Consider the following 20,282-nt stretch of genomic DNA (forward strand, 5'->3'; position numbering starts at 1 on the left):
ACTGGGCAGTGACTGTTCTGATCAAGTCTGATCCATTGGATGTAAAGCTTCAAAAGCTGGGAAACAGAAGTTTCTTTTACAAGAAGTGCCAGAAAGATGTTACAGTCCATGATTTAATGAAATTTGGAGTAGGTGGCATCCCTGTGCTGTGTCTTTATATCCCCATCTTATTTAATTAGGCTGTAAAAGCTTGTTGAAAACTCAGATCTAGCGAGTCATACTTTCCAAGGTAAATTGGGGTTGAAAGATTCCCATTTGCCAGTAGGAAGGCTGGAAGTTCAACAACAGTAACAGCAATAACCGTGACCCAAGTTCTCCCAGATAATTCTGAGCCTCACTCCAATTTTAAGCCTCCCACTTCTCCACAAGCTTTTGCAGATAACGATAAGGTCCTGTTACAGCACAGTATTTTTTTTACATTGCTAATCCATAAAATACTATAAAGGAGACATAAAAGATAGAACTTTATAAAGTGTTCAACACAAAGAGCTAAGTATGCGGTTAATGTAACAATGTCCTTTTAAGTTCCCCTGATAATATATGACTGAAATATAACAAGAAAAAAAATAGTCTTTTTTTTTATTAAGGAAATGTCCTTTGCCCTTCACTGCAGGATTAGTCTAACTTGTCTGGCTCCACAGGATCTTACGGCTGTCTGGGATACAGAGACCTTTTAAGTTGCTAGGCAGTGTAAGATCTAAACCTTTTGCCTAGCAAATGGCCTAAATAATTCTATTCTGTCAGTTATGAAAGCCTAACAGTCTCTCCTGATCTCATCTGCTCACAACTTTAAAGTGTTTGAAGCCTTAATAAATAAGCCTTCTGATTCCCACACACACTATGTTAACAAAAGTGCCTCAATGATCATGTCTGCAGTGAGCTTCCACAGCCCAAGATGAGAAGGGATGTGTGTTCGCTCCACCTTCCTGCAGAGTGAAAATACCAGAGCAACATACTCACTACTCATCAGCACCCTGACTGAGAGACCATAAAACAAGGACAACCTACATTACTTCCAACCAAAACAACTAGGGACCTCTCTCAGCTTAGTGTCACCTCCCTGAAAGATCCAATGTCTCAACAAGATTTCTTTCTTAGTTAAGATCTGTGTTGGGTACCTCCTTTCAAAAGTAGTTGGGGGGGGGGGTGTTATTAATGATCTTACTGGATGACAGGCATTAGGATCTTATAGCACATTCAAAGGTAAAGATATGATCAAGGTTTAAGTGTGTGTCAATAGAAGGCATCCAGCTATTTTTTGAAACAACTGTTGTTCATCCTGATGAGGACTTCTGGCAGTAAAATTTCTCTGAGGTTCTGAGAACAGCAGAACTAACCCAAATTTTGTTGCTCCAGGATAATCTAGCTCCCATTCAGTTCCAAAAAATGGAGGATCAAGCCTGCATTATCTCCTACCTCCTCAGGGAGGTTAATACACCCCAAGATTCTTTTGACAGCCTCAGTCTTCACTGCCAGAATTAAATAACTTCCTGTAGCAAGGGCATTGATAGCAAGCACTATCCAATGCAGTATATACTAACAGAGCCATTCCTGAGACTTACCTCCTTCAGATGCATCCTCTGTTCAAAATGAAGACAGAAGACACTTCACACAATGACAGTTTATTGGTCTTTCACATCCTACAGGGTCAGCAAGACTTTCTCCAGAACCTAGGGCAAAATCATACAGCTCAATTAAGGAAAACACCCAAATGAATCCCAGAAGATACTGACTATATCCATGTCTGCTTGTCTATTGATAAATCATAGGGATATTACAGAGGCAGAGCATACAGATGTTTTATTTAAGCCATTATTAGAACTGAAAATGATTCTTTTGTTTCCAAGGATTAGTGATTAGGCTATAGACCCAGTTGCCGTAATGTCAGCTTCAACAGCCTAAAAATTTTACCTGTTTTGTAATGGTGGTTTTCAGAGGCCAAAGAGCTAAATTTACGGGTAAATCAACAGAGCCCTGCTAAATTACAACTGCAAGGAACACAGCACCAAAGCTTAATGAATTGGCTTTGACTCGGGTCACAGAGCTGACAGCTTCTGTTTCTCAAATCACCTTTCAGCAGATCAGCAAAGAGGCAATGACAGAGCCCAGCAGTATCCCAACTCTCCTGTGCCAGAAGGAAAGGGGCACCAAGAAGGAAATGAGGATGTGAAAACCCATCAGAGCCAACCCATCAGGGTCACAAGAAATAAAGCTCAGCCCATCATCATGGATATCTTGTTACTTGGTAAATCAGAAGTAGGTGCTTTCTCCTGATCAGCATCTCTGCTTCACTTGCATGATCATCACCCATTTATTTCCTCCCTATCTCAGAAGTAGACAAACTCCTGCTGCTTCTTACAAAGCACTTTAAAGTCTTACAGGATAAGGCATAAAATCTTATTTGTTATTACTGTATAACTGTCAGGGAGCTGCGCTACAAGGTGGTGGTGGGCCAAGAGCTAGCAGTGGCCACAATGCAGGCTGGGCAGTAAACCCATGGGCAGGCACCACAGCACCAGAGCTGGGCAAGCAGAATGGGGTGGTGATAGCAGCATGTCCTATCAACGGTCCTGTGATCACCAGGCAGATGTAAAGGACCAATTCATGTCCAAGGTTAGTTCAGGAAACCCAAACAACAATCCAGGAACAGACCTAGGAACAGCTATATCCACAACATGGTGCAAGGACTGGGTGTCTAAGCCTGAGCTTCAATGAAACCCCTAGGCCCTTAGGCAGAATATGTGGCTTGGGGTCCCAGACGAGGTTAGGCAGAGCATTAAAAGCCTGCTGGTGACAAGGTGTAAGGGCCAACAGCAATTCCAAGAATACCTTCCCACCAAAGCAAAGCCTTTCCCACAAGAACTCGAGGCTTCTTTCACATGACCAAGCTGCAATAAATTGTTGATGGGTGAAGAAGGTTCAAAATTTGATCCTTGCAGATGTTATCAGCTAAGAAGGGACTAAACTCAAGTTAATTATTTGGCGCAAATTACAGGCAAAGCAAGTCTGCACTGAGACACTGTGCTTGAATCCAGTTGGCCACTGCAGTGTGGCTGAGATTGACTGCCCGGATCTGGCTCCAGGTTCTTTAGGACGGAGCTGCACGCTCCAGAGTCAGAAGCAGTGGATCAGTGCCAGTGTGGAGCAACACTGTCCCTGAGAGAGCAGAAAGAGCCACACTGGGTAAATTTCACATAAATATTGCAGAGTATCCCAAGACTGGACAGTTTTCCCCACTGCCTGCACCAATCCACATCAACAATCAGCACAACGGACACATCTTTATCTGTCCCAAGTTTTCTTTGGGACAAATTATGCCCCAGAGTGCATGGGAAGGTTGCTTCACAACAGACCTTTTGCCCCTAAGCTCTAAAAGGGGAGATGAATTCCAGTTCTGATTGAAAACTGACGTTATGCTTTAGCAGCTAGTGATCTCGGAGCAAAATCAAAAAGTGATTAGAAATCAAAAGCTGGGCACTGGCTTGAAGTTAATGAAGTTAATTTATCATAGATCCTGCTTCAAGTAAAAATAACAGACTGTCTCATGAAAATCTGGGATAATGGTTGCTCTGGCACCAGTCAGCGCTTCCAGAGAGAACAGCAAAATTAGTGGTCAAGGAAATGAAAAGTGAAACAGTGATTTATATGCAGCCCTAGGTAATAGCAGTGAAATTAGTGAAATTAGCTCCAGATATTATTTCTGCTCCTTAGGTAAATCATTTGAAACATGTCAGGCAAAAGCTAATTCTTGTATCAACTGCAACTGGCCTGAGAATGCGTTTCCAGGGGTGTAAACCTAGGGAAAAAGGGAACTGCAAAGACAGATTAATGCATCATAATGCACAAAGCAAGGGAAAAGGTCTAAACAACATGAAAGTTTCCATCATTAAGGATTTGTAAGGGAATGAATTAGATGGCTTGCTATGCTAAAGCTCCAGAGCCTACTGATGGAGCGTTCTATCAAAGCCCATGCCCACTTGCTGCTCCATTCCCCTCAAAACACATCCTAGCGTAATGCACTACAGAAAAAAGTCAAATGCGTGCTAGAGATGGAAATTCAACATGGAAGCAAGACAATATTTAAGGCACAATTGTTTCTTTGAATGCGAATGTAAGATTTGCAGTATGTGCTAAAATGGGTAAAACAGGCAGATAAGCAGTAGAGTCAGAATCAACAAGGTTGAAAAAGACCTTTCAAATCAAGCCCAACCGCTACCCCAGCACTGCCAAGCCCACCATTAACCCATGTCACTAAGGGCAAACTGATCTCCCCTCATGATCTCCACTTGCAGCCACCCCTCATCTGCCCCCCATAGCTGCCCACACTGTACAGCTGCTGCCCCTATACCTCACGGCCACCCGTCCTCTCCCCTCATGATCCCCCCTCATGACTGCCCCTCACCAGTCATGGCCACTCTTCATGCCCCATGGCTGCCCTTGCTCTCCCTTCATGATCTCTCCTCATGGCTGCCCCTCCTTTCGTCTCACAATCTTTCCTTATGGCCACCCTTCGTCTCCCCTCACAACACCCCCTCACCACTCATGGCTAGTCCTCCTCTCCCCTCACAATCTCCCTTCTTGGCTGCCCCCTTCTTTTTCCTCACCATCTCTCCACATGACCACCCCTTCACCTGTCATGGCCGCACCTTCTTTCCCCTCATGATCTTCCATCATGGCCGCCGCTCCTCTCCCCTCATGGCTGCCCCTCTCTCCCTCCCTCCACCCCTCCGACTGTAAGGATCTGTAATGGAGCAGATGAGGACGCACCAGCTCCTGGGTTCTCCAGGTGTTTGGGACAAATTCAGACCCAAACTCCTCTGATCCAGGCCTGGATTCACAGCCATGCAGGGAAGTTGCCCTCAAATTGCCCCACACTCACCCTTAACATCGGCCATAATGTGTGGTGCCCAGGAAGGAAAGGCTGCGTTAGTGCTGCAGGACACGCACGTGGCTCCTCTGGGAAGAGCGCTGCGAATTCACAACGTTCACTTTGCATTTGCCTTTCCTGTCTTTTTTAGTTGGTTTTTTCCCCCTGTTGTACACCGTTGTGCCCTGGTACTCAGCCAGCTCACCCAGCTAACAGCGAGGTAGGCGACAGACAAAGCTGCCTGAAACCTGGAGGCAGACACCCGGCAGGCAGCCCTTCCTGCTTCAGGCATCTGACTTCTGGCTGCAGCTCCCCTCAAGCCTCTGTGGCTTCCCAAATATTCACTGGCTTGTCTACATCATAAAGCAATGTCTGCAACGTCAAAGTAACCAACGAATTACATTGTTTGCTAGGCTAACAGCGCGATAAGGGCAATGATGTTAAGATCTCACACTGAACCCGCAGAGAGATGTTATCTAACATTCAGTACTTGGACACACTAAAAACTGAAGGAAGAGCACAAAGGATTTTAGCTCAAAGCCAAGCTTCCAAATGTCAATGTCAAACAACTACAGATGTACACTTTTGCCTCACTGATTTATGGAAAAGCCCGCTACAGAAAGAAGAATACTTAAGAGAGAACAGGTGTATCACTGAAATCCATCCTGGTCAAGTTTAAGGGCAACAGAAGCTGATGCAGTTCGATAGGAACATAAAAGCAATAAGCAAACGCCTTCTAAAAATACAACCACTCTCACAGGCAGGATTGAGAGCTCTAAAATAGAAATTAAGAAGCATAAAGAGAAACAGTGAATTTCACATGGCAAGGACTGTCCCAAATAACTGCTGGGGTTTAAGAACTACAGTCACCTCAGGAAAAAAAATAAAACCCAGACCACAAAAGATTGCGTTTATAGAGATTTTATAGAGACGATAAAACCTACGGACCTCTAAGCCAGACAAATGACTACTTGAAAGTGCCCTAAAGAAGCAGCTCTACTCTTTTCGTTTCCAGATGGAAGCAGTTATGAGCAGAATGTGATTAATGTGATTAATCAATGCACAACAGCGGAGAGAAACCAGTGTAGGAAGCATCTGCCAAGTTTCCATTATTTTCCTATGCCAACAATTCTTTTGTCTTTATCCTCATCCAGCCACTCTTCCAAATAATCATCTTCAACAAGTTTGCTTTCCAAGATGCGGAAGCACTAAAACCATAACCATTTACTGCAACAGGAGTAGTGTGTCTTCAGCTGTGCATGTCCAACTGAATGACCTACATCCAATGGCTGCATTAAGGCTGGATTGCCATATTTCATAAGCAACGACAGAATGTCACAACTCGCATCTCAGAAGTGCTGCTCTACTAGAGACAGGAACATCCTCCTAACTCCTTGAATGTGTCTTGAAAATTATAACCTGTATCAACCAGAAAAGCATGATCATGGGTTTTGTCATGCATTGGGATGAAAAAAACTAAGCCAAAAAAATCTGTTATACAAAGATGCTTCTGTCAGTGAAGTCTGTGTTCAGGAGCTAGTCCTTGTGCTACAGAGCTTATTCTGCAGTCATCAGTAGCCTGCTCTGTAGAGGTCTTTGTGAAGAACCTGCGTTTCATCTATCAGCAAATGGCACAGAGTAAAAGACAAATAATGTGTGTCCAAAAGAATTGACATGACAGGTGAGGAGAAAAACACATGCTCCCAATGCCGTGAGAGAGGTGGGCAAGAGCTGCATTGTCATCACACCTCCTGATTTCAATATATATATTGGCATCTCCATACTTACTGTTAACTCGTTTAACTAATAGCAGTGATAACGGGAAAGCAGTATCTCAGTATAGCCTGGCATCCCACACCCAGGATCAGCAGTGAGGTTTCCAAATACCCAGGGCACTTTCATGACCATTATCACCACTTCTAACTGGGGAATGCAGAAGGGGGAACAAAAACAGGTTTTAAAAAAATAAATAAACTCACTGCAATAGGAGAAAAAAAACAATATCCACCAGAGCTTCTTAAAGCTACTACAATTGAGTATATATGTGCAAACACACCTTACCATGCTTTAAGATACAGCTTCAGATGTGGGAGCCAGAGAGACATGTATCACATACAAGGATATGCATAACCATTTGGGTATCAGTAATTGAGGAATACTTTCTGAAGCAAACACTTTATGATATTCCACACAGACTTGCATAAAGCAGATGGCGTGGCCAGCCCACGAGGAGCAGGCTGACAGCATGCTCAACGTTCCCAGATGGTTCTGAAGCCACCGGGTATGTGGCAGTCCTTTCTAATAAAGGCTTTCTAGACAGGATCAAGCTTTATTTGAATGGCAGCAAATGGAGAAAGTCTGACAAGCGGCACAGCTTTCTGCAGACCGATATTGCTGATAGGCAAGAGTGCATGGTAACTATTTCATGATTCTATGACATTACCCACCAGAAAGCAGCTTGGCTGAAAGATCCAGTGAACAGCTTGAAAAAGAGAGCCCAGAATAGTCAATGGCAAAGGTAAAGCAAGAAGGGGACAAGGCGCTCCCCATGCTTTGGATAAGAGTCTGTTCACAGGAGAGGGTGCCAGTATGAAGAGGGCTCCAATATGAAAACAACTCAGAAAAATGGGATGGGAAGGTACTTTCACAATTTATAGTAAAGTATAGAAAGCAGAAGCAGGGTTTTTTTTCAGAATTTAAGGGTTGTAAAATAAAAGGTCAGATATGTTATTTTTTAACCATCCGGAAAGCAAACTTCACTCCATAAAGATAAGGCTGCAGTTCAAAGTCAATGCTGAAGTTGTTAGCATCTGCTCAGTCCCCTGCATCCAGCATTGCGGTTAAAGGTCCTTACTGACAATTAGGCAGTTCTAGCCCCATGCTGTCCCTGCTGCAATAGCATCTGTCACGAGCATCAAATTTCTATTCATCACCCTCCCACTGCATACCCCTGCATTTTCCCTTTCCTGCCTTCTGGTCCTGGACTGTGCTCCCTGCACTGGAGCATCTCTTCTGAGACCTAGCATAGATCATCTTTTTGTCTCCTATAAGCCCTTTGGAGAGGCCTTGTGAAGGAGGACTGTCATTTTAAGAGTTTTACATTATGTAGCTTGCCTCTTCCCCAACTGCATCATCATCTTTGGAAACATCCTTTTCAAATATATAAACTCTTAAGCCTTCACTTTCTGTCACATACCAGCATTTTCTAAATGCTTCTAAAAGCCCAAAACACTTCTTCCCCATATCTCATACTAAAATAGCTGCTGTCTATATACACAGACAATGTGTCAAAGAAATCACGTTGTCACAAGTTTATTCATATTTTTCTGTGGTACAAATAATCACTCTGCACTAATCACTTGCAGCACTAGGGGCCTAATTTTCAAGTCAGAAAGACTTCAGTTTAGCAGTGCAAGACTCCAGGATATGCAGTCATTCTGCAGAACTGCAGCCTCAAAGCACTTCCTGCAGATACAACAAAATCACTAATACACAGTATCATTAGCTGAAAGTGTAAGGCAACTGAAGCACAGCCCATCTGTAATTACAGAGACTGTCCTGTCAGTAAGAGTAAAAACATTTGATTCATACATCACTATTCTCTTACAAAAATTATTCCCTATTCATCCATGAATGAAATGGGAATTTTGCCTCAGCTGATAGTGTCCAATTCATAAGCCAGAATGCACCTCCTATTTCTCTATCATTTAAAAGCACATCCTTCAGGCTGTACAGTGGTTCAGTTAAATCTTCAATATTAGTGTGTGATGCTATCATAAGGGGGTAACTACCTAATAACTGCTTTTCTCTTCATCTAGAGCAGAGATTTCAGCCCAACCATATCATGGAAATTTGTGGACACCATGGCCCTATTCAAAGTCGATAAAATAGTTTGGATTCTGGTTACTAAATTCCTTTCTATAGGATGGAGGATTATCTCCTAGAAAATTCTTGTAACCATCTGGATTATCAGCATACCCAGCCAAGCACACAAGTTCCACGTGCTATAGGACCAAATGCCAGAGGTGTCCTGGCAGTGCTCATTTGTCAAGGCACTAGAAGGATATTCCCACTGTCCCTATATCCACATCCCTATTATTCTTAATTTAAAATACTTGCCAGTGTGAGAATTTTTTTCTACCCTTTTCCAAATGTGAAATTTTAAGGCAAAGCTTGTTGGGTACATCTCTAGGAAACCGATTATTCAGGTTACGAGTCCTTGACATGCAACGGGGTTATCAGCATGAGGCAGCAAAGTAGCTGCACTCCACAGGAATAACAGCTAAAAAAGCTTAAGATCAAAGTTTGGACTATTCAGGGCAGGCAATTCTCAGCTTGTAACTCTCGATATAATTCGTTACCAGAAAAGCTGAAATGAGTGAAATAATTTCCTCTCTGAAAATACCTTATACCAGTGTCCAGGGTTTTGAGCCATCTGGAAAGGTGCAGCACAGATAACACCCAAGGGTTCCAAAAACACTTCCTCTTTTGGAGTGCATTGCCACCATCAGCATGCAAGGAGAACTTCTTCTGAGAAAATACAGAAGAATGGAGAGCTAAACCCAGAAATCAGGATAGACCACTGACTCAAAAGAAGCAGATGCTAAAACGTCTTGCATTTCACATAATCGCCAGAGGGACTAGTAACCCATAAAAATGAACCAGTAGATGATTTTAAGATAAAACCACATAGTTCCTGTAATGGTCAGAGACTACTACTACGACATTTCTGGGTTTGATGGTATGAACAATGCTTGCCTCTCAGAAACATACACAGACACACATACTTTCCGAGTTTCTGACCTTCTGCAAACCATTTCCAGAGTGTGGCTGAACCAAGAGCTCTAACCAAGATCTGAATGTGCAGCCCTGCACTACTGCCTTCCAGAATTTTCCTAACTGCTCAGGAGGTGTTACTACCCTCCATCCCCACTCAAATTAATATTATATCCAATGCTTCCAAAGGATATTTCTGCTTCTGCTCCCAAGATATCTCTGGCACAGATTAAAGCCTGCACATCAGACCTGCATTCAAGAATCAGAATCCCAAACTCAAAGGGCAACAGTTCTTTAAGTGCTGTATGGAGAGCAGAGCTTTGTTCCATTTTCATTGACACAAATAGGAAAGTCGTTGCCCTTTTATTACATCTACCAGAAGAACACATCTTTCTCTCAACAATATTCTCTCCTGAAAGGCAGACACCATCACAGCTTTTCCTCCCTGCAACGTACACAGCCAGAAATAGCTCTTTCTTGTACCCATTCATGAAATGTGGCTGATCATCAAAACCTTTCAACTTCTCATTTTCAAGCTTTTAAGAAATCACAATACTTTTGTAGAATCACTGTCAGGTTCTGCCTTCTCCAGGATGCAGGATTATGTCTATCTTACTTTGCTGCTGAACTCTTCAGTACTTCTATTGCATTTCAAAGCAGCTATTCTTGACATATTGCTGTACCTCATGCCCTTCTTGATTATTAGCCAATACTTCTTTTTAACTCCATTGGTGGATCAGTCAAGACTGGATTAGGGCAAAACATTCTCAGCTGAAGGTCTCGAGTGTGAAATTCAGGCAAAGAGCACAGCACACGGTCCCTGGGACAAAGCCCTTCCAGTGCCTCTGCAAATATTTCTGACAGCTTTATTCCTAATGGGTTTCTGGGAGCCATTCACTCTTTTGATTTCATTTCACAGGCGGTGTGTTTCTAATAGGGGTCTTCCAGCCCTCTGGGATCCCTTAAAAAGACTTTGGTCTCATACTTTTCCTCATACAATCTGTTACTTTCTCAGATTTTTGCATGCAAGTTAGCTCTTTATTGTGGGAGTTGCTTATTCTGGAATTAACACTACATGTTTCTGGCACTGAATTTGCATGCTGACACCTATGAACCAGGAGCATACTGCAGAAATATTAAGCAAGGATGATAGCAAGAGAGAAGAAGCTGTAGATAGAAGGGCTCTACATTAATATTGCATGACCTAGGAAAACAGACTGCACAAACCTATATTAATTCAGCAGGAGGGGGAAGGAATAGAGGATGAAAACATGCTTAAAGCCAAAGCTTTATGGCATGAAGGTCTAAGGTTTGTCTATTAAAAGCAGGTGTGCACACACATACAAATATCCCGAGAAATCAATTTTGACTTTAAAAAAAAAAAGTAAATGGGAAAAATGCCAGTGAGGCTGCATGGCTACTTGATATGCATGACTCATACAGCGGTGTAGACACCTCTTTCTCAATGTCATCGGATAAGTTTGAATCTAACCTCATAAGGAGATGGGAAGTGTATTTTATTTGGAGCATGAACAGAAAACCTGAGTTTCTCAGCTGGAGTATCTTCTTTGCCACAGAGAGAAGCTATCTCCTCTGTCCCCGTTTCCTTCTTCCTCGCATCATCTTAGCCGAGCTGCTTTTTTTTCAGCTGGTTGTATAGAACTCCTTTACAAATCAGTTCCTCCCTGGAAGGTATACAGATATACATGGAATTTTTATGAAGACAGACAAAGTGCCAGAAAAAGAATTGTGCTTACTTAATTTAAAATGCTTGGAAATACAACCTGCAATCTCAGTAGGTTCAACATATTCTTCATCAATCACTGATAAAGATTTCAAGTCCCTACTGAAAGTCAGTAAGCACACCTCCTTTCAAATTATATTAATTTGGAAGTTTGCTAGAGGAAACAGTTTTCTCTCTTGCTCGCTTAAAGAAATCTTCTCCTGCTCCAGTCAGCCCTTGGCCAAGCTTCTGTTGCTTACACAGAACTAAATAATTTCTTCTTTCAATAACAGTCTCTTGCTCAGTCCCTACACCAGAATGATTCAGACAAATGCACACAGTTCTCGTACCAGCTGCACAGAAGTATCTTTTGAAGTCAATGCTATGATTCTGTGAAATCATCTTTCATAGAGCTCAGATGCACAAAGGTATACTAAAACCTTTTAGTTTGGTTTCCTGTGCTATAATGCCAGAAACACTTGTAAACAGCAGTTACCACTAATAAACAAAGTGGCTTCTAGATCAGTTGTAAGATAAGGAACATTTCCTCTTAACTTTGTTATTTTTAATATGCATTTAAGCATAAACTGAACTGTGGCTTATCAAACTGATTTGTTTGACTATCATTGTACATTGTACAGCACAATAATGATACACAATTCTACTGTAACAACATGTACTAGACATCTGATAAAACAGACATTTAACTGTCTACATAATAAACCAATGTTACAAATAGCTGTATTTTTCTAATACTTCTTACAATCTAAACCTCAAAATATTATGCAACACTTCAGTGAAGCCTCCAAAAGGTAAAACGCCACCATTGTGGAAATCATCACAGAAATAAAGTAGCTACACCTCACAAGAGGATCCCGAAATGACCAAACAGCAGCACTTTAGTGCAGTTTTCTAAACTTTGAACTGATTGACGTGGGGCTTCAAATCTTCCCAGCCTGGATCACACATCTCCAGGGCCTGCTCCTGCACTTACTAACTAGATTCATTTGTTTCAGTAAGAATTGGGGAAGTTTTATCATCATTAAGCTTCCATGCAGGGCAAAGACACAATCCCTTCTTCTGCTTCTACTCTGAACTTTAATCTCTCACTAAGTAGAAAGCTTCAGTGACCCCAGAGCTAAGTGTGACAGAAATGCAGGTCCACATTCAGTAACTTTGAAATGTAAAAACACTTGTCTGGTTTAACCCAGTTTCATTAGGCCCTAAAGCACCTGGGTTTGCCATGAAGAAAACTGGGCCAGTCATAAAGATCAACCAGCTTCTAATATGACAGGACTAGGAATAACCAGTAAATGGTTTTAAGGTACCCAGGAAGCAATTGCATCTTAAACAACTCTGGATGTTTGCAAAGACAAGTCATTTCTACTCTCAGACATGCAATCAAACTAACTAAAGTGCTTGGTTTAGTTCACACTGGCAATGGACACACGCGAAGCCACAGACTCATTATGCCACAGCACCGTGATAAGGTACACAAGTCCTTTGCATCCTTCCAATGGAAGAATTGACATACCAATGGAATTGACATTCCAGTGGAAAAATAGAATTGATGTACAACTGACATACCATGTAGTTCAGGATAGGAGAAAAACACTGAGAATTATGGCAACAGCAAAAGATGGCAGGGTTATGAGTACACCCAAATGAGCTTCGGTTCCAAGTGGGACAAGCCCAGCTTATGCCATTTGCAAGGGCACAGAATGCTTGAATATGGAGGAGTTGAGGCTACAGAGAAAACTGGGAGAAGAAAGAAGCATCTCTCGCACTAGGCAGTGTTTATTAGGGCAGCATCAAATCAGAAAGGAAAGAGGAAGCTGCAAGGATCATGATGAGCTCAGCCAGTGGAAGACAGCAACAGTGTTCCTCATTCCTCTGAAAATGCCAGTATTTTGGAGCAAGTCCCAGCTTGTACTCTAAAACGGAATGAAAGGTTAGAAATATTAGTATTTCTCTGAATATCTATTGTTTCTAGGGCAAATAAAACTAATTAGCTAAAAATTGCCTTTAAAAAATTCCAGCCAGATCATCATCTTCAACTCTCGGTGGTTTGTGCCAAAGCCTCTCTTTACCCAAAGAAATTAATGTCAGACAAAAGCACTCCCTGCCATGGACCACAGATCTAGGAGCCTTGTCAGCCTAAGCCTGAGTATAATGCTTTAAGCAGTTTGGGAACTCTGCAAGTCATGCTGCCATCCACAGCTAAGGGAGACATTCTGCCCTGTGCCCCTGCATCTCTGCTGTGCTGAGAAAGCCTCAGGAAAAAGCAGTGAATATTGCAGGAAGCACCTTCTTCACAGCAACACACAGAGGCAGCAAAAAGACGGGATTTTGGCTTTCTAAACATATGTCACCATTTATGAAATGCAATTATTAGTAATAAACTGAAAGAAACCATTTTTGGACCAATTCATTTCTGTACATTACCTTAACATCACAAGTCCACATACACAAGCATGCTATTCTAAACCAGTTTTTTAGTTAGCTGAATACTTCATTTTGCCTTTTGGGTTCACTGAGTGTCATCCCCATTCCTGTTCCCTCACTCCCCAGCCCCACCTTCTTTCTTCTTTTTTGTTTTACCCCACCTCTGAGCACCCTTCAAATGTAAACAGGGGAGACCGAGATGAGACATTAGGAAGAAGTTCTTCCCTGTGAGGGTGCTGAGGCCCTGGCACAGGGTGCCCAGAGAAGCTGTGACTGCCCCATCCCTGGCAGTGTTCAAGACCAGGCTGGACGCAGGGGCTTGGAGCAACCTGGTCTAGTGGAAGGTGTCCCTGCCCGTGGCAGGGGGTTGGAACTTGATGAGCTTTAAGGTCCCTTCCAACCCGGCCCGGTCTGGGATTCTATGACTTTGTGACACTTTTTAATTTCATGTTGAACAGCACACATACATTAGACCAATAGACATTTCTTTATGGCTCTGACATGATTAGCAGTAGCTGAATCACCCTTGTCATGCATTTATTAGCTTTTTAGAAAACATCTCTCTGACTGCATAAGCTAGCAGTGTTCACTGGCATCATTCAGCAGTTACCACTGTGGTAAGTAACGGAACTAATCAAGCTGAGCATGCCACATGACTTTCTGCTGTTCCATAGGAAGGACTTCATGCAGTGGATCAGTCATCAGGTAACCACTGGTTTTCAGGCACCAAACGGACCTAACCTGCCTTTCAACAACTCTGGAACATAAATTTGTAGCTCAAGGGTTGCTAGTAGGATTGAAGGACTGTAATGCTCCCTTTTGTACAGCTATGGATGAAATATAGCCCAACCCACAGGACCCTATCAAGAATATGTTACAGGAAAGACTGTTCTAGACAAAATAAAGAGCATTTCAATACCTATAATACTGGCTTCAGAGTCCCTTGTTCCTATTCAGTCACATACAAGAAACATAAATGTTGGGAATACAGCAAAGAGAGCCCTGTGCAGGCTGTTCACATTGCCAGGGAAAGACACAGCCCAGTTATTACTCCATCTGGGTTTGCAGACTGGGAAGCTTGCTTTTTAACCTGCCCTTATGTTTTTCGTTCTGTCCAGTTTATGATTTGCTGAATCTTCCTGAAAACATAATGCCAGCTACATTAAGAGTCTTAATGTCACATAACAAACAATTGTGCCTGGGGATATTTTCTTGCCCACAGGGTGTTAAGCAATGCCTTCACATGATCCAAATTGACTGAAGAACTCTGCACCCAGTCCTACCTCACACCCAACCCTCCCAGTGTTCACTGGGCAGAGGTGACACACTTCCACTGGTGTGACAGAGCCTTTAGCTTTGTGATTAGACCTGGTCCCTGCAGGAGAACTTCCTTGGAAAGTTGGAGCTTAGGTGGAAATCTGCTTGCTGTCTGCTTCAGTTGTACGGCTTACAGGAAGGAAGATCAGCACACAGAAGAGAAAGAAAGGAGCGTGCATCACTAGGAAAACTGTTTTATCAGGTAACTAAGTGCGCTTACATTTAAACTTTAAATTAGCAAATTAAACCAGCGCCGACATTGAAATACTGGAATGCAAAGAGGAAATCTAAAGGGAGAATCTTGCTGCTTTAACTACCTCCCTTAGGAAGGAAGACCTTGATGCGAATCCAGCTTCACGCTCACAAATGCCACCCTGCCTGATAGTGGAGTTTATGATAGTTTTGTGTCTTCCGTTTGACCCTCTGCTCCTGTGCAACTACAGTAGTTGTGTGCATGCTTGTACTTCCTGTGTAAAGAGACTGAAACTGGGTCCTGTTTCTATACAGGAGAAAAGCCAACACCACCCCATAGAGCTTTTTTTTTTTCCTGTTTGCTGTACATTTACACACCCAAAATAATCCCAAGCAGTCAGTCCCATTTGCCTATCACTGCCTATGTACCATTCATAACCAGGCAGAGATAAATGACTCCTACACATCAACATTTCAGAATGCGACATGCTTCAAAATACCAGGAGCATCAGTAAATAAAGAACATCACATGTACAGGGCATCAAGTTCTTCCTGTAAGGCAGAACTCTGAGCACATTGTATTTATCAGCACAACTTTCTCACCCAGAGAGGCGGCAGTTCTGAACACTCCTGAGGAGTTTTGAAATGCAGGCAGCGCATGTTGTCATTGACACACAAATGACACATTTTGTTTCTCAAAGAATAAGCTCTTGATAGCCATTGTCAAGGGGTGTGGCAATCTATTTAATAAAAGAAAACGAGTCCAGATTTCAGCTGCAGTAAATCCCTGCTGCAATGCCCTCAATAACAATAGGGCTATGCTGGCTTGGTGCAGCACGAGTTTATAAAATCTCCCCTGATAAATTCACAGTGCACGAGAGCATCACCACCCTCCATGAGAAGCCCAGTGCAGCCCAACTTTGTTGTCCAAAATTACCTCAAAAAAATGGAAGGGAACTACACCTTTGCTCTCCTCTTTGGAAGCTCATGGGGCTGATGGGCAATGAACGGAAATGGGACATGAACACAAATCATATGTTGTTCTATAAAATCCAAAACACCACCAAAAAAATAGGGATTTATTTCTTAAAAGACCCAAGGATTTCTCAGTTGAAGCTGGCCTTTTTTTTAAAGTACTGTTAGTAAACAAGAGGGATTAGCACATATGAGAGTGAAACAGATTGGAAAAGCTTCTCTGAGCATTCTGCTGTTGTCCCACTTTGAAGGTTACAAGTACAAGCGATACTGCCATGAGTTTATCTTAAAGGACATAAACACTTAATCTGTTCAGCCTGTTATTCCATTTAACTGGGCCTGAAATCAGTATGGTTCCTCTAAATCTAGCTCTAAAATCCATTCAGAAAAAGATCTTTTTATATACAGTGCTTCTCACACAGTTTTCCAAGCATTTATCGTCACCTTAGAAATTATGCACTGCTTTTCAGTTATACTTCCATAACTGTCAGTGGATCTACCGTAACTTTTCCTACTTGGAGAAACAAGAATGACATTCAATGTAGTCAAAACAAGGAACTTGCTACAGAAGTACAAAGGAAAAAGTCCCTTGATTCCATCTTTTCCTCTTAGAATCCATAAGAGTTATTTATTTTTTACTGTGATGGTGGTCAAACACAGGAACAGGTTTCCCAGGGACCATATAGATTTTCCATCTATGGAATCGTGGGCAGCCTGCTGACCCTTCCAACCTGAACAATGCTCTGATTCTCAGATAAACAAGCACAAAGTCTTGAGCTCTTTAATTTTCTTGTTGTCAAGCAGTGAACCAGACAGATGTTTGTTAGGTACATTCAAGTTTCTGTATCCCTTTTGTACCCTAAATGCACTACTATCTCTAACACGCTGTTGTGTAAGCACTTGGCAACCCAAGATGAATCATAGGTACTTTTACAGTTTGATTTTCAGTAAAGAAAGACTAAGTAAAGCTGGTTTTACTTTGATCTGTCTGGTAAGATTAAGATTCAAGCAAAATATGTGTTCACCTTAAGGAGTTACATCTATGGGACACACAGCAGCACAGCCCTGTGGGGATGGAGCTTATCAGTCTGCAGACAACAGCACAAACTCTCCCTGTGTACAGCTAACACAATTGCACATCAGAAGTAATAAAAACTTGCTGACTTTAGTACCTTGTGCTCATATAAGAACCCATAAAAAACACTTAGAATCACAGAATCGTAGAACAGTTAGGGTTGGAAAGGACCTTAAGATCATCTAGTTCCAAACCCCTGCCATGGGCAGGGACACCTCACACTAAACCATGTCACTCAAGGCTTTGTCCAACTTGAAGGCAATATTTTATCTTAGAATTCACCTCTGACTAGACTTTCTTGGTTTACTGCAAGTAAAACTCTAGGCAGTTTTTTCACCTTAGACAGCATGTGCATGTTGTCAGGTGAGGTCTTTGTGACAAACTTCAGTGTTCGAAGTTTCTGAGTAACGATGCTACTCAAAGATTCTTCAGCCTGCCCTTTTTAAGCTACTTTGATAGGCGTTAATTAACTATATCATGTAGACTTCCATTAATTTAGCAGGAAAGAAAAACAGTTAACACAATATACAATCCCTCAGAAGCTGCCCTTTTCCATTCTCCTAGTGATGGGTATTTGCCTGTGTGTTCTGCCTCATTTAGTCACTTCCGACATTAAGGTTTGAGTCTACTAGAGCCGAGTCCTGTTGTGTTTGATAACCAGGCTCAGTGGCTCCAAAAACTTAGAGCAAAAACACGAGGATGATGACGTGAAACAAACACGCCCATTGTTTCATCTAGACCAGGAAGAGATATAGAAGTGGAAAGAAGCAGCAGTAAAAGCAATTTGCCCAAAAAGTAATGGTGCCCAAGAGCCAGCAAAGCACCCTTCTGGCAAAGGCAGCCAACAGCAGCCTGGGCTGCATTACCAGGGCTGCCAGCAGGTCAAGGTAGGTAAGGTAATCCCATCTCATAACCCAGTGCTGGTGGGGCCACAGCTGGAGTGCTGGGACCATGCACCTACTGGAGCAATTCCAGCAAAGGGCCACAAAGATGAGGAAAGGACCGGAGCATCTCCCCTGCAAGGAGGGGCTGAGAGAGCTGGGACTGTTGGGCCGTGGATCTCAGTTTTTATTAATACCTGACAAGGGGGAGCAAAGAAGAGGGAACCAGGCTCTTCTCAGTAGTGTCCAGTGACAGGACATGACATAAGGGGCACAAAAGACATGAAATGCCATCTAAACACATAAATTAGTTTTTACTGTGAGAGTGGTCAAACAGTGGAGCAGGTTGCCTAGGGATGCTGTGAAGGTTTCACCCTCTGAGAAATTCAAGGCAAAAATAATATATGGCAACATAGATAAATTATCAATAAGATCAAACCCATTTTTAGCATGTAAACAGAAGTAATCCCACTTTCAAGGAGTAAGAAAGAAGCAGCAGCACAAACAATGCTCATCTATCAGAAACTGTCAATGACAATCCTTCCCCCAGCTTAGTTTTATATTTCAGCTGCACTCCTGAGGGGTCACTTCAGAGATGAGGCAAATTGGCAGAGCTAAACCAGTGATTTTATTGAGTATTTTTTCATTGTCTCCATCCATGCATTATCTGGAGAAGGCTGAGTTAAATGCCTACAAATTAGATTGAGAGGGGCAGGAGAAGCAAAGTAGCATTTTATAGCCTGTAATTAATGAGTCACTCAGCTTGTAGACAAACATTTTGCATACCAATTGCAGCAACCATCATTCTTCCACCCATCATTTACACCAGCAATAGTGTCACAGCAGCAAGAGCTCTGTGGTGCCCCACAGCCTGAACTCAGCCCTGCAGAGCCAACTTAAAACGGCTGGAGAAAGAAGAGTTAAGGGATGGGGACATCACCGTGGTGGTGAGCAGGAAAGGATATTGAGGGGTCAACTTCGAGCATAATAATTGCTTAGTAGGTTTATCAAGGTTATTTGAAATGGAACTAGATGATCTTAAGGTCCTTTCCAACCCTAACAATTCTATGATTAGTCACTCACATTGGATGTGTTCACTGTCACAGAATCAGTGTGGTTTGGGTTGGAAGGGGCCTTAAAGATCATCTAGTTCTGTCCTTCATTGCCAGGCCAGACCCGAAGGGCCTGATTCAACCTGAAATACGTATATGCACTGCTGGCAAGCAGTGCTCAGATCCACACAGAGTAATTTCAAGCTTTATCATTTTCCCTACAATCAATGCTACTTCTGTTCTTAATTTACACACAGAATCTGGCACAGGAAGGGCATCTGTTGTACCGCTGATTTAGAAGCACGCTCAGGCTGAAGCAGGAGACAGGCACTCATTCTAGCAGGCCGTTTATAACTGTTTAATATGAAGTAGCTGTTTTCCTCCACAGCAATGTCTCACTGCTCTTCCCTCCTTCCTGCTACCTTATAGACAAAGTACGCTAGCGGGGATGTGACAAACATCTGGTTGTCACAATTGGGGTGTGCTGTACTAATCACCTAATGACAAATCAGGCCATTAATATCTAATAGCTATTGCTTCCATATACAAGCTGCATCATCTCCACAAAGCTCTTTGGGGCCTTTTCACTGCGAGGTGAGGAATCTTATGCATTTTAAAGGAAGATAAACACCAAAGACCAACAGCCAGATGTTCTTTAGCATCTGTTTGAAAGACAATTGATTTTACTATTGTTTTAAAAATACAGAGTCACAGACTGGTCTGGGTTGGAAGGGACCTTAAAGCTCATCCAGTTTCAGCTCCCTGCTATGGGCAGGGACAACTTCCACTAAACCAGGTTGCCCCAAGTCCCTTCCAGCCTGGCCTTGAGCACTGCCAGGGATGGGGCAGCCACACCTCACCTTCCTAACAGCCTGGAGAATATCAGCTGTTGCAAGAAGACCATAGGCTTGTTTTATGGAGCACACTTCTTCAAAGTCTCCCGTCACGTCATAGCCCTCTGATGTATGTAATCTTGTAA

At 42.6% G+C, this 20,282-nt stretch overlaps 1 protein-coding gene and 1 long non-coding RNA gene across 4 annotated transcripts in view; one reads left to right on the forward strand and one right to left on the reverse strand.

Moving 5' to 3' along the window:
• DZANK1 (double zinc ribbon and ankyrin repeat domains 1) overlaps nucleotides 1-20,282 on the forward strand; it is a 498,878-nt gene that overhangs the window by 352,890 nt on the left and 125,706 nt on the right.
• The window catches only part of LOC134157221 (uncharacterized), a 72,916-nt gene that overhangs the window by 13,636 nt on the left and 38,998 nt on the right, over nucleotides 1-20,282 (reverse strand). For all 3 annotated transcript variants that reach the window (XR_009962231.1, XR_009962229.1, XR_009962230.1), the window contains one exon: nucleotides 1,563-1,670. This is a non-coding gene — a long non-coding RNA (uncharacterized LOC134157221). The remainder of the gene's footprint in view (nucleotides 1-1,562; nucleotides 1,671-20,282) is intronic.

This window comes from Pezoporus occidentalis, unplaced genomic scaffold, assembly GCF_034315485.1.
Source record: "Pezoporus occidentalis ecotype Australia unplaced genomic scaffold, CSIRO_AGI_Poc_V1 ctg93, whole genome shotgun sequence".
NCBI lineage: Eukaryota > Metazoa > Chordata > Aves > Psittaciformes > Psittacidae > Pezoporus > Pezoporus occidentalis.